This window comes from Rhodnius prolixus, unplaced genomic scaffold (assembly GCF_049639745.1).
Source record: "Rhodnius prolixus isolate KJV_2025 unplaced genomic scaffold, Rpr scaffold_2, whole genome shotgun sequence".
Lineage (NCBI taxonomy): Eukaryota > Metazoa > Arthropoda > Insecta > Hemiptera > Reduviidae > Rhodnius > Rhodnius prolixus.
Window position 1 is genome coordinate 38,330,306 of NW_027411592.1, and position 16,742 is coordinate 38,347,047.

Genomic DNA, 16,742 nt, shown 5'->3' on the forward strand with positions numbered 1-16,742 from the left:
AAACTTTTTTTTTATTATTACTATTATTTGGTTCATCTTACTCGGTTATCGTTAAATATTGATGAGTAAGAAGTGCCTCAGAAATGCAATACAGTTGAGCGGCCCGACTCGGGTCGATGTTTAGTCTATCTACTACAGGACACTGCGCTAAAATAAGTGAAGAAAACTTGAAGATCCAGTTTATGTCAAGTCCGCTTATAATCAATATGAATTTGAATTATTTGGATACAAATATCTGTTCTCCCTTCTATGGTTCTCAGTTTTTTCTATAATTCAACCAACTTACATAACCACGAGAGTTCTAACGAATTGTAATTGACTTCATTTCTAATAGTTTTTTTGGTAAGTTGTTATGTATTTTTATTCCTATGTGCTTCATTAGTCTACTTAGGCGTTGTTTATTTGTAAAACCCGGGCCCTGTGGAACTCAATAAATTGGTCGAATTAGTTTGTTTGTAAAGACGGAGTTTTTGTTTTTTATTTTGTCTGAACCCTCGCTAGTTCAATCCTAAATTACTTATAATCAATATCCATGAAAAATGGAAATTGAAAATGGTACTTTGCTAGGACGTCCTTGGAACAAAAACAACAGCCCTTCTATATTTGAGAATACAGTTGTTGATTGTAAAGGAAGCAACTTGCTAGACTAATACCACTGCGAGTTAAAAGATCTGTTCAGTAAATACATTAGATTACAATTAAAACATGATCCAACTAAAAGAAAGGAACGCAGGCAAAATGCTGCTTGTTAACCGTCCACCTTTCACCTCCAAGGCGGGCACCGGAGCGTTAAGAATCGATGAGCCGAAAAGTTGCTGGATAATAGTAAATTACCGGATGCTAGTAATACCGGCAGCATAGTCCCCTTAAGAGTCAGGGCATTCGCAAACCAGGACAGTCGCAAACCTAATGAACATAGTACCTAATCAAATTTAAAGATATTAGCAGAAGTTCAAGAAAATCTCGGATAACTGAAAGAGGAAAGACAGGAAATTAGGTTAGTTATTTTGTCTTAACTTGGATTTTAGCAACTCAGTTAATTTCGTTGATATCCCTTTTTTAATTAATAGGCCCGTATAGTACACAAAATGATACGTTTAGGGAACATTGTCACACCCCTTCATAGAAATTTCCATAAACAATTGTAAAAAAGCATTAATTAAATTGACGGTTCTGATTGACTGATTAGACCAAAACCACGTATGTATCTACTGTTGGCTCCAAAGCAAAACATTAAATTCGACCCTATAATAACGTATTTTAGTGAAAGCTCTGAATTTACAATAGTTTTTATTCCTAAACTATTCCTAGAAGTTCTTCCTATTCAAAAAAAAAAAGACGTTTATTTATTTACTGTTTGTTGAAACACAGTGTTTACTTGTGACGATAGAGTGACGTTGTTGTGAAAGATTTTGATTTAAAAATTTGTGGTTGCTCACTTTGGATAATAACAAAATTCTCAAAGGCAGAAAAAAAAAATCCTCTGCAATGTATTAAAAAGAAAATGAATGACCGTTACCAAAGGTTATTGTAGTTTATTTTCCTTTTTTCTCCCACGAAAACTAGGGAAATATATCAAAATATAGCTATAAAACATACAAGGTTTCAAATCTTAGGCAACACTGTCACCAATATTTCCATTCTAAACAACTTTATTCTCACAATAACTTATTCAACGTATTGGAAATGGATTAATAGATACACTGATTTCGTTTACATGACTCGTCAGATGGTGTAGAATTTGTTAGAAATAGTTTTCACGCCGTAATAGGTTTACAAAATATTTTTATTTGTACTACATTCTTGCGGATAAAATGCTTTCCAAATGTTTTGTAGATACTGCCATTTAGAATAACCTTCTCGCAATCAAAATTTTCTCAACTTTTTTTTTTTTTGTCAATTACAAATATCCTCTTAACATAAATAAAATGTAAGTATCCAAGGACATTTAACAATTCTCTGAGCAAACTGTTTCTAGCTGGAACTAGTCCCCTAGTATCAGAAGATGGCAATTTCATTTTTTCATTTTCATAGGGAATTATTTTATATTATCTTTACAATTAAGTAAGTAAATTATGCAGCTTCTGTTCTTAAATTTGTTTCCTTCCTAAAAGCAACCCGCTTATTTTGGACTTAGTTATGGCACTGAGAACGCTGGACTTCAGAAGACCCAAGTAAAAAAAATAAATAAGACTAAACAAAGGAATAATTTTGGTAAATGAGCTTGCTAAGCTGTTAATTATAATTATAAATAATTACAACAGTCATTAATGCTTGTTAGAAAATTGGTTAATCATGTAAGACAGCTAAATCGGTTGTTTTAGGCATTCATTCAACATGTGTGTATCGTTAGTGAAATCGTTGACTTTTTCTAAAGAGCATTTTTTCATTTTCAGAGATCCTAGAAAGATGTATGTCTGAACTCTCAGTTTCTAAGATCTTCATCATCAACATTGAAAGAAAGCATAATCTGCGTGAAATCTGAAAGTGAACTTCAGTTTCTGATTTCATTGAAGTGTTATCAATAAACTTACACGCCTCTATTTGCACTTTTCACAAGGAATTAATTGTGAGTTCTCGTGACATCATTTGAATATGACTGATGACTGATTATTTATTATTAATCATTTACTACAAGAACAAACAATTTAAAAAGTACCATGAAAACATAGAATCAACTTTCTCAGCCTTACAAGCGCAAATAGAAATATAACATCAATATTTCGTTCGTTTTCCGCAAGTAATTTTTCAATATTTACAATTCTACAATAAAAAACAAATATTTATCTAAAAAAGCAAATAAAATGGAATATCGTTGCTTGATTGTGAAAGAGTATTTTCTTTTTTCTAGGAATTCTTGGAGTTCACCTCAATACCATCCGCTAATATAACTTGATGAAGGAACTTGTGAGAGATGTAGGCCTAAAACTATCCGGTTTATTTATGAGCTTTCTTTTCTTAAGAACAGAAATAACTTCTGTTTTCCTCCATGGTGCAGTGCAGTCTGCAGCCAGATAAGGTTTCAGTCCTATCTCCTTAGTTGAAGTGCCTAAGAAAACAGAGACTTTTAGGAGTATATAATCTTGTCCACAGCTCTTTACTACGTCTCGTTTTTGGGTGCAGCTGCTAGTGCTTAAGGTTCTTCAAAGAGAAGGTGGCTGGTTCATAGTGGCTGGTTTTAGATTTCTTTTCATAAACATTTGCAACTTTCTCATGCTATGCCGGAGCAGGCAACTTTTAAGAATTTAAAATCATTTTAAGAAAGAGGCTCTGGAAATCTAATAACAGTAGATTTGATTTCAAGCAATCGGGCCAATTTGAATTATTCAATGGAGTTATGATTAATTTCACAATTAGAATCTTATGTTATATGAATTTCTATATTGCCTAACTTTAGAATTAGGAACTTAGTGAATTAAGAGTAGAGATTAAAATGTAGCGAAAAGTTAACACAAGCAATTATTACTTTGTGTGGTTGTTTATTTCACAAGCAATATTATTACGCAATCGTTGTTCGTGATGAACCTTCAAAAACTTAATCTTTTAAGATAGAGAATGTACGGATTAATAATTACGAGAAAATAATAGAGTAAAACAAGAGATAAATAGTATTTACAAATGAACTCGGGCGCAGAAAATAGCTTGGTGGGACAAGCTAATTATAGGTAAATCATTGTATTTAATATTAAAAATAATATAAATGAGAAGGGGGATAACAAATGAACAAGCTAGATGTACTGCTGTCAGTGCTATACAAGATACTCTCCTTAGCAATTACTCTGAGGATGGAACTGTGGACAGAAAGGATTATTGCTGAGGCTTCAGGCAGAAGAATTCTTCAATGGGCTTTATTTCTAAGATAACTGTTAAGGAATATCTAAATAATAATGTACCTGCATCTCAGTTCATAGATTTCACCCAGACTTTTGATGCAATAAGAAGGGACGTAGTTGGGGGATCCTTATAAGTTGTAACGTAAAGGTGACATACGAAACGTTAGGTAAATATTGACAATATACACAGATGGGCTCAGTGACACCAATTTTATTAACCATACTATCCACACAACAATAAAAGCCGTCCGAACTAACAATATTGGGACCATGTAGAAGAAGATGATTCTACTTGTGGCACATGGGATAAAATTATTTTCTCAGCACATCTCTTTTACGTCCTATTCGGCTCTTATGAAAAGTTTGAAACGGCGGCAGCAAATTAAGGCCTGAGCGTTAACAAAACTGAGAACTTCAAGGCCTCAGGAGCGCTTTGTGCAAATTAATGGCAACAGCTTCTTTGCTGTAAAAGGTTCAAATAACTGGGAATTTTGGTAGCAGAGGAGAATGATGTGTGACCCGAAATAGAATAGCTAGCAGATGCCTTGATGCTTTAAATAATGTGCTTCGGCTTCAGATCCTTTGCAGCAAAAATCTTTATTTTACAAGACGATAATTAGATATATCAATGCTTATGTCAGAGAGAGTTAAGTTCTGAACAAGAAAGAGTCAAGTGATCCTGAGTGTTTGGAAACGTTTTAGCCCGGTAATAGAAAATAGGAGCTGACTGAGAAATAATTAAAAAAACATATTTGGGAATAATTATAGTTATAATTGTTAAATAATGTTTAATTAATACATTGGTAATTTTGTCTTTGTGGGTTGGCGGCATTGTGGCGTCAGTAATGCGGCTTGTAGCGTCTGTACAGCGTCATTGTTGTTGTTGTTGTTGTTGTTGTTGTTGTTGTTGTTGATGTGTACTGGGAGTTAGCGTCAAGTGTATATAGTACCTTGTGTAAGAAAGTACAATTAAAATAAAAACTATAAAACATATAAGTGTTGTTTATTCGTAGCAGCTGCAGCAGAAACCTCACAATTAAAAACATTAACAAGAAAACTTTTAACAGGTTATGGGCCCAGGCCGTTGTCCATCTTAAAAACTACTAAAGGAATATAAAGGTTAGTTGCACGTTGCTACATTAAAACCCGTAAAAATGAATCTATTAAACGAAGTGATAGAAATAGACAAATTGAAGAAACCCGAGGACTTCCAATGTTGGAAATTTAAAATAACAATTTTATTGAAGGCCAATGGGTTATATGGCATTGTGTCTGGGGAGGAAGCGTCACCTCCACAAGACCAAAAGGACTATAATTTGTTTGTTCAGAGGGACGCAAAAGCGCAAAAACTTATTATCCTCTCAATAGACAAAATACCACTGACACATGTTATGACTTGCAATAACTCTAAAGAAATGTTCAAAAAGCTAAAAGAAGTGTATGAGCGAGACTCAACGCAACAAAAATTCGATTTAATGCAAGAATTTTTTAACTTCAAGTTTAATAATAGCGTTGATATATCAACTAATATTAGCATTTTAGAAAACCTGGTTTTTCGGTTAAAAGCCCTGAATAATGAAATAAATGACAGCATGGTTATGTCAAAAATTTTAACTAGTCTTGACAGTAAATACAGACATTTTTGGAGTGCCTGGGAGAGTACCCCCAACGAGGAAAAAACACTGTCAAATTTAATCACAAGACTAGCAAATGAGGAAAAACGTTTCTCATGCTCAGAGGATGTTGCAGTAGCATTCAAAAGCGTGATTAAAAATAAAACAAATCGTTCTTATTCAACACCGGTAAAATGTTTTAGTTGTTCGAAACCAGGACATATATCCAAGTTTTGCCCCAATAAAAGGCAAAGTAAATTCTGTAAGATATGCAAAAAGAATAACCATGAAGAGAAGAACTGCTATTTTAGAAAAAATAAACACCCTGAAAAACACGACATATCTTTTCTGGCCAACGAAACATCAAACTCCAAGTGGATATTGGATTCAGGATCTTCGAATCACATGACAAATGATGAAAACATATTACAAAACGCGAGGAAGACAAAAAAGGACATACAGTTAGCAGACAAAAGACTAAAAGGTGTGAAGGAAGGGAATGTGAATTCCGTTTCTTGTGAGCTAAAAAACGTTATTTATGTACCTAATCTAGAAAAAAATCTAATATCAGTTAATAAAATTACGCAGAACGGGGGAGTGGTAGTATTTAAGAAAGAGAGTGTAGAAGTTTTCAAAGATGATGAAATAGTGTTACAAGGAAAACGGAATTCCAGTGGCCTATACTCGGAAGATCTGGATATTAAGGAAAGAGTAGAAGCGAACTTTGCTGAGAATGTGAATCCCAGAACATGGCACAGACGTTTGGGACATGTAAGTCAAGAGTATATTAATAAACTCAGTGGAATGGTGGATGGATTGAATTTAAAAAATGAAAGACCTCAGTTCGACTGCGAGACAGGTATGCAAGCTAATTTAAATGAAATAATTTCTTTAGAAGATGAAGTAAAACAAATGTACGTAGAATTACGAGCGTCTAAAGATAAATTGCTAAAAAAGATCGAAGAAGAATCTTTGATGACTAATAAGTATATGAAAGGAAGAGGTGAATTAAAAACGGATGTTAAACCATTAGAAAATCATATTTTAGAATTGAATGAAGAAAAAAGAAATCTCGAATGTAAACTTAAAAAAATTCAAAGTGAATTACATTATAATCAAGTTAGTGAGGATAAAATCCAGACTGATATAATAACTGCACCAAATGGAAATTCGCCTGTTAAGGGTAGAGAAATCACTGGGAAAAATAGAAAAGAGAGACGGAAGAAATTACTGCAATTACTTACTGAGAAGGAGAAATCGGAGAGAAATTTAGAGAAAAAGGAGAAGAAATTAAGATTTGCTGATGAACCAGAAAACACGCCTGTAGAAACTTATGCCAAAGAGCTGGAACAGCTGAGTGAAACCAGTGACAGAGAAGTCAAAGAAGAAGAAGAAGATACAGTAGGAGATGAAAAAAGTGCTACAACCTACCAAATGCTCAAAATTAAAGGATTAACACCTAAAAGAAAGAAAGAAGTGAGAAATCCGCGAGTAAGGTATAAAAATAAATAGAAGAAGAGCTTATATAGCTTACTCAGACGCCGACTATGCGGGAGACCCTGAGACTCGTCGCTCAACAACTGGATTCGTGATATATTATGGAGGCGGGCCGGTTAGCTGGTGCTCGCGAAAGCAAAATATAGTGGCATTATCAAGTGCGGAAAGTGATTATATTAGTAATGCCTAATGTTGTAAAGAATTAATTTTTATAAAAGAACTCATATATGAACTAACTGGTGAAAATTTGAATTGTACATTATTTATAGATAATAAAAGTGCTATTGATATAATAAAGAATGGTAACATAAATAAAAGATCAAAACACATAGATGTAAGATACCATTATATAAAAGAAAAATATGACAACTGTGAAATTAATGTAAAACATTGTAGTTCGAATGATCAAGTCGCAGACATTTTCACAAAACCTTTAGGTGGAGTAAAATTCAATAAATTTAAAGACTTAATTGTTTCATAAATAAATGCATACCTGTTATAGATAAAGATAAAATTAGGGGGTGTGTTAAATAATGTTTAATTAATACATTGGTAATTTTGTCTTTGTGGGTTGGCGGCATTGTGGCGTCAGTAATGCGGCTTGTAGCGTCTGTACAGCGTCATTGTTGTTGTTGTTGTTGTTGTTGTTGTTGTTGATGTGTACTGGGAGTTAGCGTCAAGTGTATATAGTACCTTGTGTAAGAAAGTACAATTAAAATAAAAACTATAAAACATATAAGTGTTGTTTATTCGTAGCAGCTGCAGCAGAAACCTCACAATTAAAAACATTAACAAGAAAACTTTTAACAATAATTTGTAACAAGGATTAATATAAATTACCTGATTTTTATCAATGAATAAACTTTATAACCATTAGAGGAGGACCTATTTCAAACAAAACACTTAAAAGCTAATTTTAAAGCTGAAGTAGATCTTTAGCATAACTCCTCAAAAATACTTCAAAATGATTTCATTTCGGTAATCCAGCATTGCACCCTTTACAAAAAATAACTTTGATCATCTACAGGTGGCATAACACCTCTACAATATTTAAATTTTTGATTGTTACTCTTTCGAAAAACTACCCTTATTTATCCTATGGTACAATAGAATTTTTTTTTTTTTAATGATTTAAGGATTGTCAACATCTATGGTTATTGGCGCCCGGAGCTTTTTCCAGTGCACTGCCGGCCTCCTGACAGTGTTCTCTCTTTACAGACAACACTGTCCATCACCGGACAGTGAGCTGTAAGAAGCTCCTAGGAAGAAAAAATCTAAGGGTCAGCAGCTGGATTCGAACCCGGGACCTCCGCGTGGGAGTCCAGTATGCTAACCTCATAGCTAATCCCTTCCCTGGTACAATAGAACTATTGTTTTTTCTTAAAGGAGATCAGGGAATTCAAAATTTTAAGAAAAAAATAAATAAAGTGTTGTAGAATAAAATAAAAAATATTTAAAAATGGTTCATTTGTTATAAGTTTTTGTTTTTTAAAAGAGTCCCTTAATTACAAACACAGTTTACTTTTGATTGCCCTTGATAACGTGATGCACGATTAATACAATTAACCTCGATTCGATGTGGTTATTTAGTCGGATTTCCAGATTTGTAAATATTTTTTTTATTTTATTTTTAAATAAAGAGAAAAACAAAGTTTTGCAAATATTTGTTAGCGAACAATAGTTCCATTAGTAATGTTCCTGTCGGCTTTGTTTTCTATTTAAAACAATAAAAAATACGTGAGTGTATATCGAAGGTCAGCTTTGTCAGTATCAATTTGATTTGTCTAATTAAAGGAAAAAGAAAAGAATAGAAGGTATTACAAGTTAAATAATTACTTGGTTAACGTCTTTTGAAGAATTTATAGTTTAAACTATAATGGAATTAACTTCTTGTTTGTTTCAAAAAAATTTATTGTTATTTTATTATAGTGTGTAACAATTATAAAAAAAACAAGAGATTTGATCAGATTTTGTACAAGGGCGTGTTTTATGCTGCCTTATTTGACTGGATTCCCTCTTGCGTGCTAAACCAGGATTGTGGGAAGGGAAATGTCTTCAGTTCTTGTTAAGTAGTTCATCTACCATTGTGACTTTAGAAATATTTTTGGAATTAAATCTTGTAGCATTGTGCCTGCTATTATATCTGCACAGATTAGATATAAAAGCGTAAAAAATATAATTGTTAATAAGCACAAGCCCTGAAGATAAATAAATAATGGCTGAAATTGATAATATTCTGTCTTCCTTTTGGATAAATGTACCAGTCACCAAAATTGATGAACAATATTGTATAATTTTTATATTTGTAGTTTTCAGTCTTGGTGAAGTTTTATCCCTAATTTTCTAATCTGCATTTTATCAGTGTAATTTTTTTTTGGGTGAATATTTGCATTAAAATGAAAGAATAACTTAATATGGAGTTTAACTTAATGGCCAAATACCTGCTCAATGCTGTTATTAAGCACCCCTAAGAATTCAAATTTTGAAAGAATTGGCGTTATTGAGAGTTCTATAACACAGGTTTCTAAATTAACAATTTTTTTCTAAAATAATTTAATCCCCTAAGATCTAAAAGATGTATTTTGTTTCAACACTTTCTCTAAGTGTCTTCAAACACTAACATTATGCTAGGAAATATTATAATTACGTTTTAATTAGATTAATGATGTGGTTTGCCAAGAAAAATTATAACTTGACAAAATATTAGATACCTCAAAGCATAAATTTCGCTTTACCAACTTATATTTACTTTTAATTATATTCACCATTACAAAAAATAAAACACAAAAAAATTATTAGTGATTGCGTTAGGAAAGGAAAATAATAATTCGGTAGCCATTGATTCTTATTTAGAGAATGGTGTTAGGTTTAGGAACAATCAAGTGGCCAACAGTAAGTTAAAATCAATTGAAAATAGTGAAATGTAAGCTCTTTGATTGTATATTACGCTCTTTCAGCACATCACGAGGTTAATTAAACATTCAAATGAAAATCATTGGAGCAGAACGAAGGAATAAAACAAAGAGATTCTATAAAAATGTTTTAAATTTTTCTGATTCAAGGATTTTTGTTTTATTAATTTGCCTTAAATCATTTAGAGCACTTTTTGAACCGTAAAAGTAAGGAATAATATTAAAGTTTGATAGACCAAGAAACTCTTCGCTATTAAATTAACTTAACACAAAATGAAAATAAATAAATAAAACACAATACGTATATTTTTTAAATTTTTGTTTGCAGTACAGCCGCTGAAACACCTGGCTTGCTTTGTAATTTTCCTCCAGTGTTCTCTCGTTCTCTTTTATCATTTCCAGCACCTCAAATCGTCCTCGACCTCCACCAATCACCATCTTTTTTCGGCCTTCATACGTTTCTCATTTCAGTTTATGTTCACACAACTTTTTAACTAACCTATTGCTTCGCATTCTTTTCATGAAACCGAGCTATTTAATGATGTATTTGAATTGAATACACTTGTTTAGTATGCAATTTTCCTCTGTAACATGTTGCACAACAAGGCAGTCTAGAACTAGTCTTGAGATCTCCTTAAAAAAAACTTGTTTAAAGAAGATGTTTAAAAAGTATAAGGGTTGATTAAACGCCAAAAGGTACACAAGTCAGCTAGTACCCATTATTTCATTAATATGTACTTCACTGATATCATTTGAGTCATTAACTTTTCATTAATTTTTTTTTTTAGAATTTATTAGATGTCACAGACCCTTTTGCTGGCCCTTATACTCGTAATAACAAATAATAAAATGTATATTTCATCTTCATAATTAAGTAGAAGCTTTATTTTAATTCTATTCCAAATTATTCTTCTGATTTATCTTTATTATACCCTTCGTTCTGTATAATAACATATACATGCACATTAAAATATAAAAAAGATTAAGGAGGTGTTGGTTACTATTTAAATTTGAATCACAAAGTTAGAACAAAATTTGAATCTTCAATTCGTCTAACAGAAGTATTCGACAGCACAAATAACACACATTTAATAAAAAGTAAATCATTCAACAATAATTATTGAATTCTTTATTGTAATTTACTGTAGTCCCTTTAATTGAGTACTTGTAGTAAAATATTTAGTAGATATAAAGTAGGGATCCTGGCGCAGGGCAAATGAGCCAGGCCCCCCAGCCGCCTCCGGTTTACGTTATCCTTACCCCTCTCCCTAAACATTGTGCAGGTAGTCCCCCTCTACCCCCACTCCCACTCCCAATCTCCAACTCCTCCATCGAAGAGTAGATATAAAGTGGGGATCCTGGCACAGGGCAAATGAGCCAGGCCCCCCAGCCGCCTCCGGTTTACGTTATCCTTACCCCTCTCCCTAAACATTATGTAGCTAGTCCCCCTCTACCCCTCCTCTCAGACAGGGCAAATGAGCCAGTGAGAAATAAAAAATTATTTTTACCTGGTGTATTCGATCCGACGACTCTGTGCACCAAAAGCCGACGCTTAACCATCCTTGACCATAGTGGTAGTCTTGTGTATGGTTATGAAAGATGTGAATCTTATGTTTCGCGGTCGGTGCTCTGTGGTGTGGGGGATTCAAGTTTTGTGCCCGGTGTTGGGATCTGGTTTTAAATGTCAAGGCTACGACAGTGGCTGTTGGCTCAGGGTTATTGCACCGGTGAATTCCTTTAGAGGGGGGGTTGTCCTGGTAGTTACATGTCGCGGCAGGTGGGCGCACTGCTGGAACATGCTCGTGCACAGCACAAAACTTGAATCCCCCACACCACAGAGCACCGACCGCGAAACATAAGATTCACATCTTTCATAACCATACACAAGACTACCACTATGGTCAAGGATGGTTAAGCGTCGGCTTTTGGTGCACAGAGTCGTCGGATCGAATACACCAGGTAAAAATATTTTTTTATTTCTCACTGGCTCATTTGCCCAGTCTGGGGGGAGGGGTAGAGGGGGACTAGCTACATAATGTTTAGGGAGAGGGGTAAGGTTAACGTAAACCGGAGGCGGCTGGGGGGCCTGGCTCATTTGCCCTGCGCCAGGATCCCCACTTTATATCTACTCTGCGATGGAGGAGTTGGGGATTGTGAGTGGGGGTGGAGGTAGAGGGGGACTAGCTACATAATGTTTAGGGAGAGGGGTAAGGATAACGTAAACCGGAGGCGTCAGGGGGGCCTGGCTCATTTGCCCTGCGCCAGGATCCCCACTTTATATCTACTCTGCGATGGAGGAGTTGGGGATTGGGAGTGGGGGTGGTGGTAGAGGGGGACTACCTGCACAATGTTTAGGGAGAGGGGTAAGGATAACGTAAACCGGAGGCGGCTGGGGGGCCTGGCTCATTTGCCCTGCGCCAGGATCCCCACTTTATATCTACTATATTTTAATAATTAACTGTCCTAAAAGTGTGCGTATCTTATCTATTTTATGTTCCATATAAACATTGAGACTGTGGGAAGAACACCTAGATTAAGAATATAGTTGAAGAAAACTATATTATTTAATATTAACCCAGATAAATATTAACCCGATTATTACCTATTACTTTTAAAATTTGACTACTACATAAAGTAACAATCACTTTAATCGAAGAATGAACTTGAACCGACGATTTTAAAAATAAATAAAATAAACGTATAACGTTTTTCTTTTTAATCTGTGATTAATAGTTTGATTCTTATAGATTAATAGATATTACAGTCAATCTAAGTTAAATGTAGCACATCATCTTAGTAGGTCCAAGAGCATAATGACACTTTAGACTCACGTAGGGAAGCTTTAACCACTTCTTCGCTTTAAATTTTATTAAATCAGACTAAGCGTTATAGAAATATTAGTAATAATAGTTTTACAGAGGACCTTACTTGTGTGGGGCAAACTCCCCCTCTTTTGTGGCACAGCGTCGAAACATTCAAAATGCAAATCTGTACAAAATTTTAATTCGAATGACACATCATTCATGAAAATCAGTTCACGTGTGGATAATTTGAAACGATTGCTATACTTCTCTTAAACAGGCGTAAGAGCAAACCGTCGCTTTAATGTTACGTAGGGGAGCTCTAACCCTGTCATCCTACCAAATTTTATCAAAATCGGGCCAAGATTTACAGAGTAATTAGTAATAATAATTTTAGAGGGGGCCATACACAAGTAAAGCTAAATGCTCTCTCATTCGATCTACACCGTCGAAACTCCCAAAAGGCATATCTACATCAAATTCAGAATCGAATGAGACCTCATTCATGAAAATTGGTTTTAGAGTTTAGGCGCTACGCACTTTACAAAAAAGGTAACAACAACAACAAGAACAAAAAGAACAAGACAAATTTTTTTTTTTGAAAATGCGGTTATTGCTCAATTTCAGCAACTTTTTTCTCGAAAACTATTATATCTGTGTTGTTGCCAAAAAATGCAGCAAAAAAGAAGGATTTGCCCTAAATATTAAAGACAATTTGGCAAATTTATTTTCTATAAAAAAATAAATAAATCGTCAAAGTTGGGTGTTTTTCAACGTTATGCTTTTTCGTGCACTTTTTGACGATCAACCCTTATACCGGACAGTTTTAATAAAAGTAAGGTACCACATTTCTTTCGCTGGCTACCTCCGTTTTTATTGGTCCAAGTGTGGCTTACTTTATGATGACGTCATCAGCTAACAATACCAAGAGACCGCCTACATTTCACACCTCTATTCCGCCAATGAGACCTAGCCAATACTTATTGCTAAATATTTTAGTAAAAATACGACTTTGATTTTTTTATTAATTTTTCCCTCATAGGTATTTGATAAAATATCTGAATATGCAATAAAAAAATAACGTCTTAAAAACACAAAGAACAAAGAATATTCCTGCATGATCATTCCTCTACAGCACTTCTAATATAATCTAAAATCAATAAAGTTCATAATAATATAGATTAATAAACCATATAGATAAAAATATAAAAGTAAGGTACCACAGTTCTTTCGCTGGCTAACCCCGTTTTTATTGGTCCGGGTGTGGCTTACTTTATGATGACGTCATCAGCTAACAATACCAAGAGACCGCCTACATTTCACACCTCTATTCCGCCAATGAGACTAGCCACTACTTTTTGCTAAATATTTCTAGTAAAAATACGACTTTGATTTTTTTTACTAATTTTCCCCCATAGGTATTTGATAAAATATCTGAATATGCAATAAAAAAATAACGTCTTAAAAACAAAAAGAACAAAGAATATTCCTGCATGATCATTCCTCTAAAACACTTCTGATATAATCTAAAATCAATAAAGTTCATAATAATATAGATTAATAAACCATATAGATAAAAATATAAAAGTAAGGTACCATAGTTCTTTCGCTGGCTAACTCCGTTTTTATTGGTCCGAGTGTGGCTCACTTTATGACGACGTCATCAGTTAACAATACCAAGAGACTGCCTACATTTCGCACCTCTATTCCGCCAATGAGGCTAGCCAATTCTTTTTGCTAGGTACGTATTTCTAGTAAAAATCACGAAAATCGGCAGATGCAACGATAATTTTAAACGAATGAAACACTTTTCCTTAGGAAGTGTAAGAGCAGAACGTCGCTTTAATTTTACGTACGGGAGATCTAACCCTTTCATCCTGCCAAATTTCATCACAATCGGGCTAAGATTTCTATAGCTTATAGCTATAATAATTTTGAAGAGGCCTTACATACATGGGGCTAACTCCTCTCCCATTCAATGTTCATCATTGAGAACACCTACATGTAATTTCGAATCGAATGACCCTTCATTCATGAAAATCGGTTTTCGCGTTTGGACGCTGCGCAGTTTACAAAAGAGGTAACAACAACAAGAAGAACATTTTTTGAAAATGAAGTTTTTGCTCATTTTTGGAAACTTTTTTCTCGAAATCGGTTTTAACTAAGTATTTGCACAAAAGTTGTAAACGAAGATTTGCCCTTTATTTTAAAGAAAATTTGGGAATTTTATCTTTTATAGAAAAAGAGAATAAAATTGTGAAAGTTAGGTGTTTTTCATCGTTACGCTTTTTCGTGCAGTTTTTGACGTTCAACCCTTATACAACGGTCCTGCCGGACAGTTTTAATGAGATGCTATTGTGTACAACATACCGGTGGGTAGCACTGAAACCAAAAATGAATTAAGTGGCACCAGTAATTTATTCCTGGAAAAGAGTTCCACAAACTCGAACGTTTAACAATATTTTACGGTTGCCTCGAAATAAACTGAATTATCTTATCTTAATATTAATTAATCATTCAGCACCGGTGGAACAGATTTAGTTTACCCAAGCATACGGAGCTGCAATAGAGAAGTGCCCTGCAAAAGTCAAACTTTGGCTGGAGTGATTATTAGGATTTATCTGAAAGCGGGTTATTATCGATTGTAATTCTGATTAATTGGCCAAACCCAAGTCTTGAGATTGATGTTGAATATAAAAAATACCTTTATCAGGTCTCTGTGTTAAACCAGCTTTGATAAACTTTCCTCGTGCAGTCCATTTGCTCTCCTGAAAATTGAAGTTGCACAAATGGCCAAAGGATGATAAATTAGTAATGCTACCGAAGGGATATTTTATTCTTAACAAATTTGCCCACTAACAACTTACATACTCTTGAAAATATGTATGATAACGCCAATGATATACATAAATTAATTGATTTAATTTTTTACACAAAGTATTTGATTTTATGAAATTTCCAAATATTCATTCTTAAAAATAGCAGCGATTCTTTCTAGTTCAGTAGTTACAATTATCTGCAAGAATTTTTTTTTCTAAGATAATGTAATGTATAATGATAATGTAATTTTTCTCAGATAATACCTAAATATAATGTTTAATTTACATACCAGATGTCGAAAAAGCCAAAGAACATAATTAACAAGATCAGTTTCGATATAAGCCAATAGATAGCACTAAAGCACACACGTTGCATTGTTTGCAGCGTAAGAGGTTATTTAAAATATTGATGGTTACATTTATTGTTTTGTTTAGTATGTTTTGTAAAGTAACGGGTATTAATGTTAATATTCATTCTCATTAAATGTAACAAATATGTGGTTTCATTTTAAGACTAATACGTTGAAGTGATTAATTTTAGATTTTAGGCATTAATCCACATTTTATTAATATTAAGTTTTTATGAAGATGTATTTGAAAATAGCAGGAAACTTCTTCATAAAATAACATTTTGCCTTATGGAATTTTTATATCTTTTGATTGGAAAAAATCGGCATGTTCGGTTAGCTACTGTTATTAGAAGAAAGTTTTCTCAGATTATTATGAACATTAAAAGTAGGTAAGGTACAGCAGTTATTATTCTAATTTAACATTACATTTGTTTTCCCAGTGTAAGCGTTTAATATATATATTTATAAAGATATATATATTTGTACAGAATAACCCTAAACCTGTATTTTAGATTTTAGTAAAATAATTCATCTATAATTTTTCAAGAGAAATTCAAGTAAATGAGCAATCTTTTTTTATAAATTGGCCATCCACTCCGTCTTTCTTGGAATAATCTCGTTCATGTAACCATGAATTACTACATCTTAGTTTAGTTGTTACAGTTTTTGAGGCTAAAACCAAATGCGCTGGGATCTGGAATTCTTATGTGTTTTCTAAAACTTGTTTTTCTTTGTTGGAATTCATTTTGTTCCTTGAAATTATTGATACATGTTATCACATTTGTTAGATGGCCAAAGACAATTGTAAGTGAAATAAAGTAAAACAAAATATTTATGTCAGAATTTCAAGTTTGAAAAGTAAAATGTGGAAATTTTGGTATTGATGAGAGTGATAATGGTTCTCTAAACCATCAGTT